This window comes from Zingiber officinale, chromosome 10A (genome assembly GCF_018446385.1).
Source record: "Zingiber officinale cultivar Zhangliang chromosome 10A, Zo_v1.1, whole genome shotgun sequence".
Lineage (NCBI taxonomy): Eukaryota > Viridiplantae > Streptophyta > Magnoliopsida > Zingiberales > Zingiberaceae > Zingiber > Zingiber officinale.
The window spans coordinates 79,514,408-79,527,778 of NC_056004.1; positions in this window are offsets into that span (position 1 = coordinate 79,514,408).

A 13,371-nucleotide genomic window follows, 5' to 3' on the forward strand; every position below is an offset into this window, starting at 1 on the left:
ACCTCCAAGCAATAGAATAAGAGTTGTATATCATGAAGCCCCCTCACCCCTTCTTTTATATTACTTGCCCAAGGCAAATAAGGAAAAAACTTTTTACAAAAAATAAAATCATCCAAGAGTTTTTCCTTTTCCCTTTTAATTTTTCCTTTTCTTTCCTCTTGATTGAATTAATCACAAAATTTAATTTTGTGATGATTTTAAAAAATTTAATATGGCCGGCCACTTGCTTGGGCACCAAGCAAGGTGGCCGACCACCTCATCAATGGGAAAAAGGAATTTTATTTTTATAAAATTTTACAAGAAAAACTCTTATAAAATTTTACATGCTCTCTTTCCAAAAGTAGGAGTTAAAAAAGGAAAGTTTCTAAAAATTAAAACCATGTTTTAAAATTTAAAAACTCTCTTATAAAATTTCCCTTTTTAACATGATGATAGAAAATTTTAATTTCAAAACTTATCTCCCTTTTTTCTTAAACCATGAGGATGGTTTAAAAAGGAAAGTTTTAAAACTTTTAAAACTCTCTATTAAAACATGTGGCCAAAATCAAATAAGGAAAGTTTTTAAAATTAAAATCTCTCTTTCAAAACTTATTGTTTTCTACAAAGAGAAGATTTTTAAAAATTCAAAAATAACCCTCCTTGTTTGAATATTGTAGCCGACCCTTCATGCTTGGTCACCAAGCAAAGGGCCGACCCCTATAGGAGAGGATGTAGCCGGCCCTTGCTTGGTCACCAAGCATTGGACCGGTCCACTTCTTGGATACCAAGAAGAGCCTTACATTTGGATGGATTTGAGGCTATAATGAGGCTACGACAGGGACCTAGAGGAGAAATTGGTTTTGGCCTTCCGATCAGCTTGAGTATCCCGTGTTCGCCCCGAACACACAACTCACGTTCATCGATAATAACTCATTCCACTAGAGAGTTATTACCGCACTACCGCACCAATCCCAAATTACATTTTGGGCTCCTTCTTATTATGAGTATGTTAATCTCCCTGTGTTTAAGATTACGAATGCCCACTAATTTAGTAAGTTACAGACAACTCACATAATTAATATCGAGCTCCAAGAGTAGTACCACTCAACTTTATTGTCATGTCGGACTAGGTCCACCTGCAGGGTTTAACATGGCAATCCTTCTGAGCTCCTCTTGGGGACATTCTCAACCTAGATAACTAGGACATAGATTCCTTCTATAATAAACAACACACACTATAAGTAATATCATTTCCCAACTTATCGGGCAAATTGATTTTGTAAAATACTCGAAAATAGAGAATAATAATAAGGGAATTTTCCGAAATTTTTGGAAATTTTTCGGGAATTTTTCGGAGCTCGTACGGACGAGTTAACGGGGATAAAAACGGGGCCTGGAAAAACCTGTTTAGGCTACCCATTTAAGCGAGGAAATATTTATTTTTATATTTCCTTTTTATTTTTTTTTCTTTATTTTCTCTCTTCCTCACCGTTTTTTCCCCCGCGACGCCCGACCCTGCCGAACCCCTCGCCCGCGACCTTCTCCCCCTCGCGCTCGACGCCGTGCCCTAATCGGCGGCGGTTACCTTCCTCCCCTTCGAGTACAAAGCCACTCTTTGTCCCTGAGCCGATCCTATTCTTTCCTCGTGCACAGAAGTGATTGGCTAAGGCGAGTCCGCGACCAGCCGATTTGCCCTAGGTGCCGACGCCACCGACGCCGAAGCCCTCTTCCTCACTTCCACCTAAACCACACTCAACGCCACTGACTCCTCTCGGCCGATTCTTTGTGCCGGCACTCGAGCCCTAGCGCCGACCGCCGTCCCTCTCTGCCCTAGCCTCTCCACCTTCGCACACCGCTGAGAGTCGACCCTTTCTTCTGCCCTAGCCGAGCCTCGCACTTGTGTGAGTTGCTACCCTGGGTTCTGCCGCGCCTCCCTTTCCTCTCTTCTCCTCTACCCTAGTTTCCTGGTGTCGCTGTCTCTGTACCACACTACCGCCGGCCACTAGGTCCAGCCGAGTCTTGTTGATTTTGGAGGTAAGATATGAGGTGTGGAATTAGGGTTGTGGTTTGATTCCTGTGGTTGATCTCAGTTCTTGATTCTTGCTTGGACAGTCGGTGGAGTTTCCTGCTTGAGCAACAACCTCTGTCTCCAGCAGAATCTTTGGTCCAGCAACCCTAAGGTAATGGTTTGGAGTGTGGTTGAGTTGGCACGTTCTTGATACATGTTGTTTTAGGTATAAATTGTTACATATATATAATTTGTTATGGAGTGATTTAGGTATGTTTTGATATATGATAAATTATAGTTCATATTTTGAACTTGATATTGGTTAGGTATGATTATTTTGGTTTAGGTGAATTATATTAGATGGTTAGGTTGATTAGGGTTTACCCTAATTTAGCCTTAAGGATTTTATTTAGCCATTTCTTTGGATTGTAGCTAAATAAAAATATACACATTGATATCACAGGACTTTGATGCGAGACGAGCATCTCGACGTCGGATTTGGACCGATTTGGATCTTGTTATTTGGAGGCGGGTACTTTGACTTTATGTCATTTGATATGCATAGTAATGTTTATAACACATGGCAATGATTGTGTTTTGTTATCTATTTCGGTTGATCACTACCTGACCTGTTATATGCTTGCTTGTTTATTGATTTTGCATATCATGCTAGTGTTTACCTGATTATGCTTATTTATAGAGGTAGTGACACAACCATATTATTTATCATGTTCAAGACCTAGGGTTTTTGATACTTTATCTGGTCAGTGTACTTTGATTTGATACACTTCCTGATGGTACACATTTTACATGTATATGGATTATTGCTATGCTACTCAGTATTTTGTCATGCTTAGTGTCATGCACCATTCACATGATTGCATGCTGTGCGATTGTCGGCTCCATTATTGTTGAGCACATCGCCAGTTACATGTATCTGCACACATGACCACTCAAGGGTTAGTGGTATATTCAGGCAAGGTGTGTTGCAGCAATTGCTCTGTCAAGGGCTCCGTTGGTCCACTCATGGGTTAGTGTGACGCAGCGTTGTAGCAGGACAGGGATCCCTCCCCGTCATCGTATACCGGGAGATGAGAGCATTGAGCTCCCCCATTTATGATTTGGGGTAAGGAGGATAGGTGTCCTTCGACAGCATCCCGTCCACTCGGTCACTCATCAGGTGTAGTGATGGCAGAGTGCACGGTTGTCACAGCCCTACCCACTCGGTCTTACCATTGTATGTGAGACGGCTGACTGGAGAGTAGGGTTGACCAGGACATGTCATTGGCATCATATGCATGATGCATTTATTGGTTGTGTTTGTGTTTGTTGCATTTATTTGCTGCATTTGGATGGATGCATATGTTTGACATGCATACAGGATTTATGACACTTCCGGTCTGATAACCTTGATATCCTTATACCTTGGTCCAGGTTAGTACAGTTTTCTCCTGCTTATTTCAGTTACATTTATCCTTCTAGTATCAGGAGACTGTACGCATGATTAGTGCTAGATGTTATTTTCTTTATTATGCAAATCAGTTGTTACCCGCTGAGGGGTTGACTCACCCCGTGGATATTTACTATTTTCAGGTTGATGCTGTTAGGAGAGTTCCAGTTGCTAGTCCCCTGCAGTCCACGAGGACGTCGTGTTGAACTTTTAGTCTTTCTTATTTTAGACTATGTTTGGATTTGTTTGTGTTGATACAATTGGATCTTGTATGGGTTCTTATTGCCTATGAGTTTTATTGGATTTGTTTTACTACACGCCTGCCTAGACGGCAGAAGAGGTAAGTGGATTTTATCGTCGAATTTGAGCTTTATGAGTGTAGTGGAGTAGGACATCGGTTTTGTTCTTTATGGGTGTAGTTGAGTAGGGTTGTTTTTGAGTCATATTATCACAGTTACAGTTTGTTAAATTATTAACTGCGTGGGTGATTGTTTATATTATTGTTATTGTTCCAGCCGTGTTGGCCGAGGTATATGTGGCCTAGAGGGCGTTGTAGAAAGTTTCAGATTGTCCGCCATACAGGGGAGATGCTGCCGAAATTTCTTCAGACAGAGACTCCTCCGGGGTGTGACAATTTATTTGGTATCAGAGCGCAGGTATACGATCCTTTGTTTTCGTATTGTGGATATTTGGGATAACCTGATACAAATTTATTCGGTATCAGAGCGTCAAGTTTGGCGATACTTGTTTGATTTTCGTGTTACAGATTTTCAAGATTTAGCTGATACCAATTTATTGATATCAGAGCGGGTTATGGATACCTGCTTTTGGTGTTATGGATATTTGGGTTAGCCCAAGTTTGCGAGTCAAACTGGGTATTTATTTCGGATTAGCACGGATTTCCATTATGTTTATGTTTCGGACTTCCGTTTCGGATTTATATGGATATCCTTTGGTTTTCTTATACGGAATTTCGAGGTAAAATGGGGACTGGACAGCGACGGCAGACGGAAAATAGGTAAAATGTTTAATTTTATAATCTTTGGACTGTATTTAATACTTAGATAACATAGATATCCTTATTGGTCATAAAGAGATATGTAGTCTATATTGGAATTAGCTACATTGTTAGTAAGATATGGTGTGATGCTTTATAGAAGTAAGAATGACCTCAATTAGACTATCTCAGTTATAATTACATACCATATGCATATTGTGTTAATTCTGTGTAGTTATAAAGATTTCCAGTAGTTAGGCAATTGGATTTGGTGGGATTCTTGTAGAGGTTGTTGTATGATAGCTAAGTAGGAACATGGGATAGATAATGGAGTCATTGTGAGGAAGTGAGAAAGAAACTTCTGAGCTATTCCGTGTATTAAATAGATATCCCTAAACATCTGACACAATGATCATATAAACTATACATCAAACCGCTCCCCATTTCCTTTGTGCAAATTAAATGAATGTATTTCCAACAACGTACAAAATCTTGGAGTAGCAGACAAGTGTTACTTTGTTAGTCTAAAGGTTGCTGATCAAATATGTTCAGTAGCAAAAGAGTTAGGAAATCCTTCACTTGATGATACCTAATGTATCATGTTACTATCCGGACTTTGTTTGACAACTGGTCATCATGATCCATGCTATTAAGGTGGTGTGGCCTAGTTAATATTTTCTGTATTTATTTTGATACAGAAGTCTCTTTCTCACTATTTTTTTTAACTTCTCTTGAAGACAAACAAGCCCTGCAATATTTCCATAATAAATTTACATAGTTCTTTGCAAGGATACAAATGTCATGTTGGGAACTCATGCATTCTCACAGTTGTAAGAGAAATAAATTATATCGGATGGTATACTATGCAATACTGCTCGCTTCATTGAAGGATGTACCTTCTGATATATATGCCAGTTAGATGTTGGTCTTTCTGTTTGGATACATCTGCATTGGAAACATTGTGTAGTGCAATTTAATTTGTGCTGTGTGAATTCCATGAAAATGTTTCTGATTAATATGTATTGGCACTAATATTTAATTCACTGAGCATGGTAGGCTAGAGAATGACCTATTAGCTCAGTTGGTTGGAGCGTCGTGCATTTATGAGGGACATGGGTAGATTAACCACTCTTAGACCGCAGCGATTGACCGTCTCCCTACCATCTGATGATACATTGGACGTCACTCAAGAGGTCAGAGGTTGCCCGCTAGATTTTGGCAACCTAATACTTACGGTGGATCTTTTAGTATTGGAAATGGTCGATTTTGATATTATACTTGGCATGGACTGTTTGTCCGCATATCATGCTACTGTTGATCGCTAGACGAGGGTGGTCACATTCTGGCCATTATGAGTTTTTAGTAATGTCATTTGGACTTACCAATGCTCTAGTGGTATTTATGGATTGTTGTGGTGGAGCATTGCTCCCACATGTTATGGATGGTTAGGGTGGAGCGTTGCTCCCACATATTGAGGATTTCTTGTGGTAGAGCGTTGCTCCCACATATGTGGTATTTCTTGTGATGGAGCGTTGCTCTCACACTGGAGGATTTATTCTTTGGTGATTTATATTGTTGGTGATTAGATTTCAGACTTGTTGTCGGGGATCTTATAGTTGAGTATGCCTGTTGTACGGGCATTATGAGTTCTAGGTTTTACCATTTAGGCTTACAAAGCCCTAGATGTTTTCATGGACTCGATGAGTTCGGTATTCCGAGGTTGTTTGGATCGGTTTCCATTGTCCTTGTTGACAATGTTGTAATATATTTTTTTTTATCCGAGCTCGATACCCCCATCTTTTCATTTGAGGCATGTGATTTAATTTACCGTTTAACATTTATACTCTTTATCTTTTGTTAGTATTTGCTTATGGTAGATAGCGAAATTTGGGGACCAAATTTTTATAAGTGGGGGAGAATGTAAAATACCGGAAAATAGAGAATAATAATAAGGGAATTTTCCGGAATTTTTGAAAAATTTTCGGAGCTCGTACGGACGAGTTAACGGGGATAAAAACGGGGCCCAGAAAAGCATGTTTAGGCTACCCATTTAAGCGAGGAAATGTTTATTTTTATATTTCCTTTTTCTTTTTATTCTTTTTCTTTATTTTCTCTCTTCCTCGCTGTTTTTTCCCCCGCGACGCCCGACCCTGCCAAACCTCTCGCCCGCGACCTTCTCCCCCTCACGCCTGACGTCGTGCACTAACCGGCGGTGGTTACCTTCCTCCCCTTTGAGTACAAAGCCACTCTTTGTCCCTGAGCCGATCCTATTCTTTCCTCGTGCACAGAAGTGATCGGCTAAGGCGAGTCCACGACCAGGCGATTTGCCTTAGGTGCCGACGCCACCGACGCCGAAGCCCTCTTCCTCACTTCCTCCTGAGCCGCACTCAACGCCACTGACTCCTCTTGGCCGATTCTCTGTGCCGGCACTCGAGCCCTAGCGCCGACCGCCGTCCCTCTCTACCCTAGCCTCTCCACCTCCGCACACCGCTGAGAGTTGACCCATTCTTCTGCCCTAGCCGAGCCTCGCACTTGTGTGAGTTGCTGCCCTGGGTTCTGCCGAACCTCCCTTTCCTCTCTTCTCCTCTACCCTAGTTTCCTGGTGTCGCTGTCTCTGTACCACACTGTCGCGGGCCACCAGGTCCAGCCGAGTCTTGTTGATTTTGGAGGTAAGATATGAGGTGTGGAATTAGGGTTGTGGTTTGATTCCTGTGGTTGATCTCAATTCTTGATTCTTGCTTGGATAGTCGGTGGAGTTTCCTGCTTGAGCAGCAACCTCTGTCTCCAGCAGAATCTTTGGTCCAGCAACCCTAAGGTAAGGGTTTGGAGGTGGTTGAGTTGGCACGTTCTTGATACATGTTGTTTTAGGTATAAATTGTTACATATATATAATTTGTTATGGAGTGATTTAGGTATGTTTTGATATATGATAAATTATAGTTCATATTTTTAACTTGATATTGATTAGATATGATTATTTTGTTGTAGGTGAATTATATTGGATGGTTAGGTTGATTAGGGTTTATCCTAATTTAGCCTTAAGTATTTTATTTAGCCATTTCTTTGGATTGTAGCTAAATAAAAATATACACATTGATATCACAGGACTTTGACACGAGACGAGCATCTCGATGTCAGATTTGGACCGATTTGGATCTTGTTATTTGGAGGCGGGTACTTTGACTTTATGTCATTTGATATGCATAGTAATGTTTATAACACATGGCAATGATTGTGTTTTGTTATCTATTTCGGTTGATTACTACCTGACCTGTTATATGCTTGATTGTTTATTGATTTTGCATATCATGCCAGTGTTTACTTGATTATGCTTATTTATAGAGGCAGTGACACAACCATATTATTTATCATGTTCAAGACCTAGGGTTTTTGATACTTTTTCTGGTCCGTGTACTTTGATTTGATACACTTCCCGATGGTACACATTTTACATGTATATGGATTATTGTTATGCTACTCAGTATTTTGCCATGCTTAGTGTCATGCACCATTCGCATGATTGCATGCTGTGCGATTGTCGGCTCCATTATTGTTGAGCACATCGCCAGTTACATGTATCTGCACACACGACCACTCATGGGTTAGTGGTATATTTAGGCAGGGTGGGTTGCAGCAGGTGCTCTATCAAGGGCTCTGTTGGTCCACTCATGGGTTAGTGTGACGCAGCGTTGTAGCAGGACAGGGATCCCTCCCCGTCATCATGTACCGGGAGATGAGAGCATTGAGCTCCCCCATTTATGATTTGGGGTAAGGAGGATAGGTGTACTCCGACAGCATCCCGTCCACTCGGTCACTCATCAGGTGTAGTGATGGAAGAGTGCACGGTTGTCACAGCCCTACCCACTCGGTCTTACCATTGTATGTGAGATGGCTGACTGGAGAGTAGGGGTGACCAGGACATGTCATTGGCATCATATGCATGATGCATTTATTGGTTGTGTTTGTGTTTGCTGCATTTATTTGCTGCATTTGGATGGATGCATATGTTTGACATGCATACAGGATTTATGACACTTCTAGTCTGATGACCTTGATATCCTTATACTTTGGTCCTGGTTAGTACAGTTTTCTCCTGTTTATTTCAGTTACATTTATCCTTCTAGTATCAGGAGACTGTACGCATGATTAGTGCTAGATGTTATTTTCTTTATTATACATATCAGTTGTTACCCGCTGAGCAGTTGACTCAGCCCGTGGATATTTACTATTTTCAGGTTGATGCTGTTAGGAGAGTTCCAGTTGCTAGTCCCCTGTAGTCCACGAGGACGTCGTGTTGAACTTTTAGTCTTTCTTATTTTAGACTATGTTTGGATTTGTTTATGTTGATACAATTGGATCTTGTATGGGTTCTTATTGCCTATGAGTTTTATTGGATTTGTTTTACTACACGCCTGCCTAGACGGAAGAAGAGGTAAGTATATTTGATCGTCGGATTTGAACTTTATGAGTGTAGTGGAGTAGGACATCGGTTTTGTGCTTTATGGGTGTAGTTGAGTAGGGTTGTTTTTGAGTCATATTATCACTATTACAGTTTGTTAAATTATTAACTGCGTGGGTGATTATTTATATTATTGTTATTGTTCCGACCGTGTTGGCCGAGGTATATGTGGCCCAGAGTGCGATGTAGAAAGTTTCAGATTGTCCGCCATACAGGGGAGATGCTGCCGAAATTTCTTCGAACAGAGACTCCTCCGGGGCGTGACAGATTTATCGAGCTAAACCTCACCCTTTGATAAGTCAAAAAAATAAATATTAAATATATGTGCTTGTTATTATATTAGGATTAAGAGCACACACTTCCATAACAACTAAGGTCTAGTTCTTTTACTAAGTCAATACAAAAAAAATTTACGTAAATGATCCTACTCAATACTTAAAGTGTATCAATGTAATTTATTAGCCAAGATAAACTAATACTTAATTACACTACGACTATTCTGATGGTTTGTTCCTTTCCATCTTAGTCACGAGCAACTGTTTATAATTTATAGAGAACCGACAACATGATCTTCTGAGTGTGACAACACACTTCATGTTGTCTATTATATAAATTAATTGAACAATTACATTTAAGAAACAAATGCAGATATTGACCAATGTGATTCTTTTGTTTCAACAAATAAATGTTTACAAAAGCTAGGCTTTTAGTATACACTCTAACAGATGGAACGAGAAATGGTGAAGACAAGGGCTATTACCTCACTCACATAGTTGATGTTGGACCGATTCGACACAGGTAGACGGAAGCGATTGGGACGGCGATGCCAAGACCATCACCATTGCTTGCCGAGACTGATGAGAAGAACGAAGACGGAGAATGAAGGAGGCCGGATACGAAAGGCGTCTGCCAGATCTGAGCTCAGGCGGCGTCGACGATCGCTGAAGGTCCGTCGGCTTCGATTTGTCCATGAGAGAGAACGAGAGGACGAAGTGGAAGAAGGATCGAGATCGCAATGGTTTGACTCGGGTTCAGAGATTAAGGGTTATTTAAACTTAGGGTTATTTGATTACGTCGTAAGTCATAATCTCAATCAAGTCCCACTTAAATAGGTATCCCAAATAGGCTTTATCCGAACCCGTCAATTCATCCACTCAAACCCGTCGTACGAGCTCCGAAAAATTCCCAAAAAATTTCTAAAAATTTTAGAAAATTTCGTTAAGGTTATTCGCCCATTTAACCTTATTATTTATTTATCGTATATTACACATCGAGTGGAAGAGAGATGCTAGTCTTGATGATCATCCATATCTCAAACTGGGTTTGGAGGTAGGACTCTATTTGTCCCTTCTAGTAGCCAAAGTTTTCACCGAAGAAGAGTGGTGGGCGAGCTGTATTGTAGCCTTCTTGATGGTCCATTATAGTAGAAAAATCTCGCACACAAAAAAATAACAAAATATTCCAAGATTAGGTCTTGGATTTAGTAGTGCGGGATTAAGAATTTAAAATGTGAACTCGAGTGGTGTTGCAACAACTTCGGGGAAAATTTGATTACGATAAAACTAGATATGAAGGTGGCAATTTCACCGATTCCGATCGACTCCGAAAAAATTGAAAAACAACCACGAAAAGTTTTCTTGAATGGTGGTTTTACCAATTCGAAGCGACCCCGCTCTAATACCAATTGTAAAATCGAAAGCACTATAGGGAGGGGTGAATAGCGCTTGTGACTTTCACGTTCGTTTCGGAAAACTTTCGAGTAATTACGCAACAGAAAAGTAAATAACAATGCAAACGCAAGCACCAAGGATATTTTACTTGGTTCGAAGCCTGTGGCGACTCCTACTCCAAGGCCCACTCTTGTTGAGCATTTACTTTGGGTAATCACTATCAATCCGAAAATATTACAGTTTATAATACAACAATTAGGTACAGTAAAATCATATATACTGATAATGAAAACAGTAGATTTTGAAGTTTCGGGTCATCGGTGTCTTGTCACAGCTTTATCGGAATGTTCTTCTAACAGCACACAGAAGAAAGATCACAGATTTGAGTTGTATGGTTGTTGCTCCTTGAGACTGCCTTATAAAGCCTGTGGAGGGAGCCTCCAACACCATGGAGGGCGCCCTCAACCCCGCCGATTCCGTAGCGTTGATAAGCTCTGACTTTTTCGTTGCTTATCTGCCCGAGGGCACTCCAACCGCATGGAGGCACCCTCGTGCCAGTGTCCAGGGCACCCTCGTGCCAGTGTCCAGGGCGCCCTCAAGCTCCATGGGGATGCCCTCGTGCCTTTGTTACGAGGCTATTGATGTGGATGTCGGAGACGCCTCCAAGCTCAATGGAGGGCGCCTCGGGACTGTTCATCCAAGACTTTTTCTTCTTTTTCACTTCCTGCAAGATGTGTTATGTTGGGTGGCCGCGAAAATCGCTTTTTCACGTCGCAGAAGCCCCGAAACCCCCATGCCACCGGATCCGTGCTAAGTAAAACTTTCGAAAACATTACGAGTACGAGTTTTATGCTAGTTCTAAACTAGGAGAAGGAATTACCCTTGATGCGAAGCCCTTCGCGTATCCTGCTCTTCCAAGTGATGCCAGATCTCGAGGTTGTCAAGTGCACAACCCACTAGAAGTATCCACAAGAACAAACTAGGTGGAGAAACCTAACACAAAGGTGTCCTAGCACCTTGGTAAGGTTCGGCCAAGAGAGGAGAGGGAGAGCAAGAGGAGAGAGCTTGAGGAAGAAGATGATGTGAATGAGCCTTGAATGAAAAATGAATTCCATTCCTTCACAAAAGTGGCCGGCCACAATGGGAATCGAAACCCCCATTCTCATTTAATGTGGCCATTAAAGAGATTTGTAACCTCCTTGAGGTGGCACACACATGTGCTAAACAAGATGATGTGTAACACCATTATTGGCCACTTAATGCCATGTCACAAATGATGTGGCATAAAGTCAAGTCAAACTTGACTCTTCCTCTTCCTCTCAAGTCAAGTCAAACTTGACTTAATCTCTCTCATGGTTGATCTAATCCAACCATTTAATTCTAGCCAATTTAATATAATGAATCTAATTCATTTAATTAAATTGATTCAATGAGTCATAATCTAAATTAGACTCATTGAACACATGAATCAACTTGAGTCCAACTCAATTAGCCCAATTAGGATTACTCTTAATCGAATTTGATTCATCACATGAATCTAATCCTCTTGGTTCATCATATGAACCTAATCTCCATCTAATTGTCCTTAGTGTGTGACCCTTTAGGTTCTTATAACGTTGGTAATGCCCCTAAACCCATTTAGGAGCATAAGTAATGAGCGGTATCTAGCAACACATCATTACTACCAAAGTTACAAGAATGTTGAGATCCAACATCACCTTGTAACTACTAATTATGACTCCTCACAATATATGACAAGTGTCCTTCTATCCTAGACATCTAGATTGATCAATATGAGGCATAGACCGTGTCATCCTCTAATCAATCTAAATCTTGAACTCCAAATAGACTAACTCGATCAAATGAGCTCAATATCTCATATTGACTCATTTGGGCATGGCCATGCACTTCGTGGTCTCACTCTATCAAGAATACCGATGTCACTTCCGTCATATAGGAGGGATAGATCCCATCTACATCACTCACATACCTCCGCATAATTTGTAACATACCCAGTAATCGCCTTTATAGTCCACCCAGTTACGGGTGATGTTTGACGAAACCAAAGTACAAAACTCCGTATGTAGGGATCCATGGTGACTTCAGGTCTAAGGACTAGTAGTCATACTAATAGCCACATGAGAAAGTATATGACACTCATATAACGATCCATGATACTTTCTCATAGCGGGTCATTCAGTATACATTCTCCAATGCATACCCATGTGTCAACTTGATATCTCTATATCCATGACTTGTGAGATCAAGTCATCGAGTTGACTTACATGCTAGTCTTATTGCATTAACATTGTCCCTGAATGTTAATACTCGACTAGGAATGATTAAGAGTAGTGTTCCCTATATCATCTCACTATCGATTCAACCAATCGATTGATATAGGTAAGAACCTTCTACTCAAGGACGCTATTATATTTAGTTTATTTGGTACCAATACAAGTAAGTATAATAACAAAAAATAAATGCCTTTATTTATATAAGAATATTATACAAGAAATCCATAATACAATCATCAAATGATTGGCTCTAGGGCTCTAACTAACAATCTCCCACTAGCACTAGTGTCAATCAGTGTAGGCTCTAAGCCCCAATGACCTAGTGTGACCATCATGCTTTCTCTGTGCCAAAGCCTTGGTCAAGAGATCTATGATGTTAGCCTCTGTGGGTACTCTGCAAATCTTCACATCTCCTCTCTCGAATGAGATGGAAGCGCTGTAGTATGTGGTTGGTCCGCTGGTGTGAGCGAGGTTCCTTCGCCTGCGCTATAGCTCCATTGTTGTCAGAATAGAG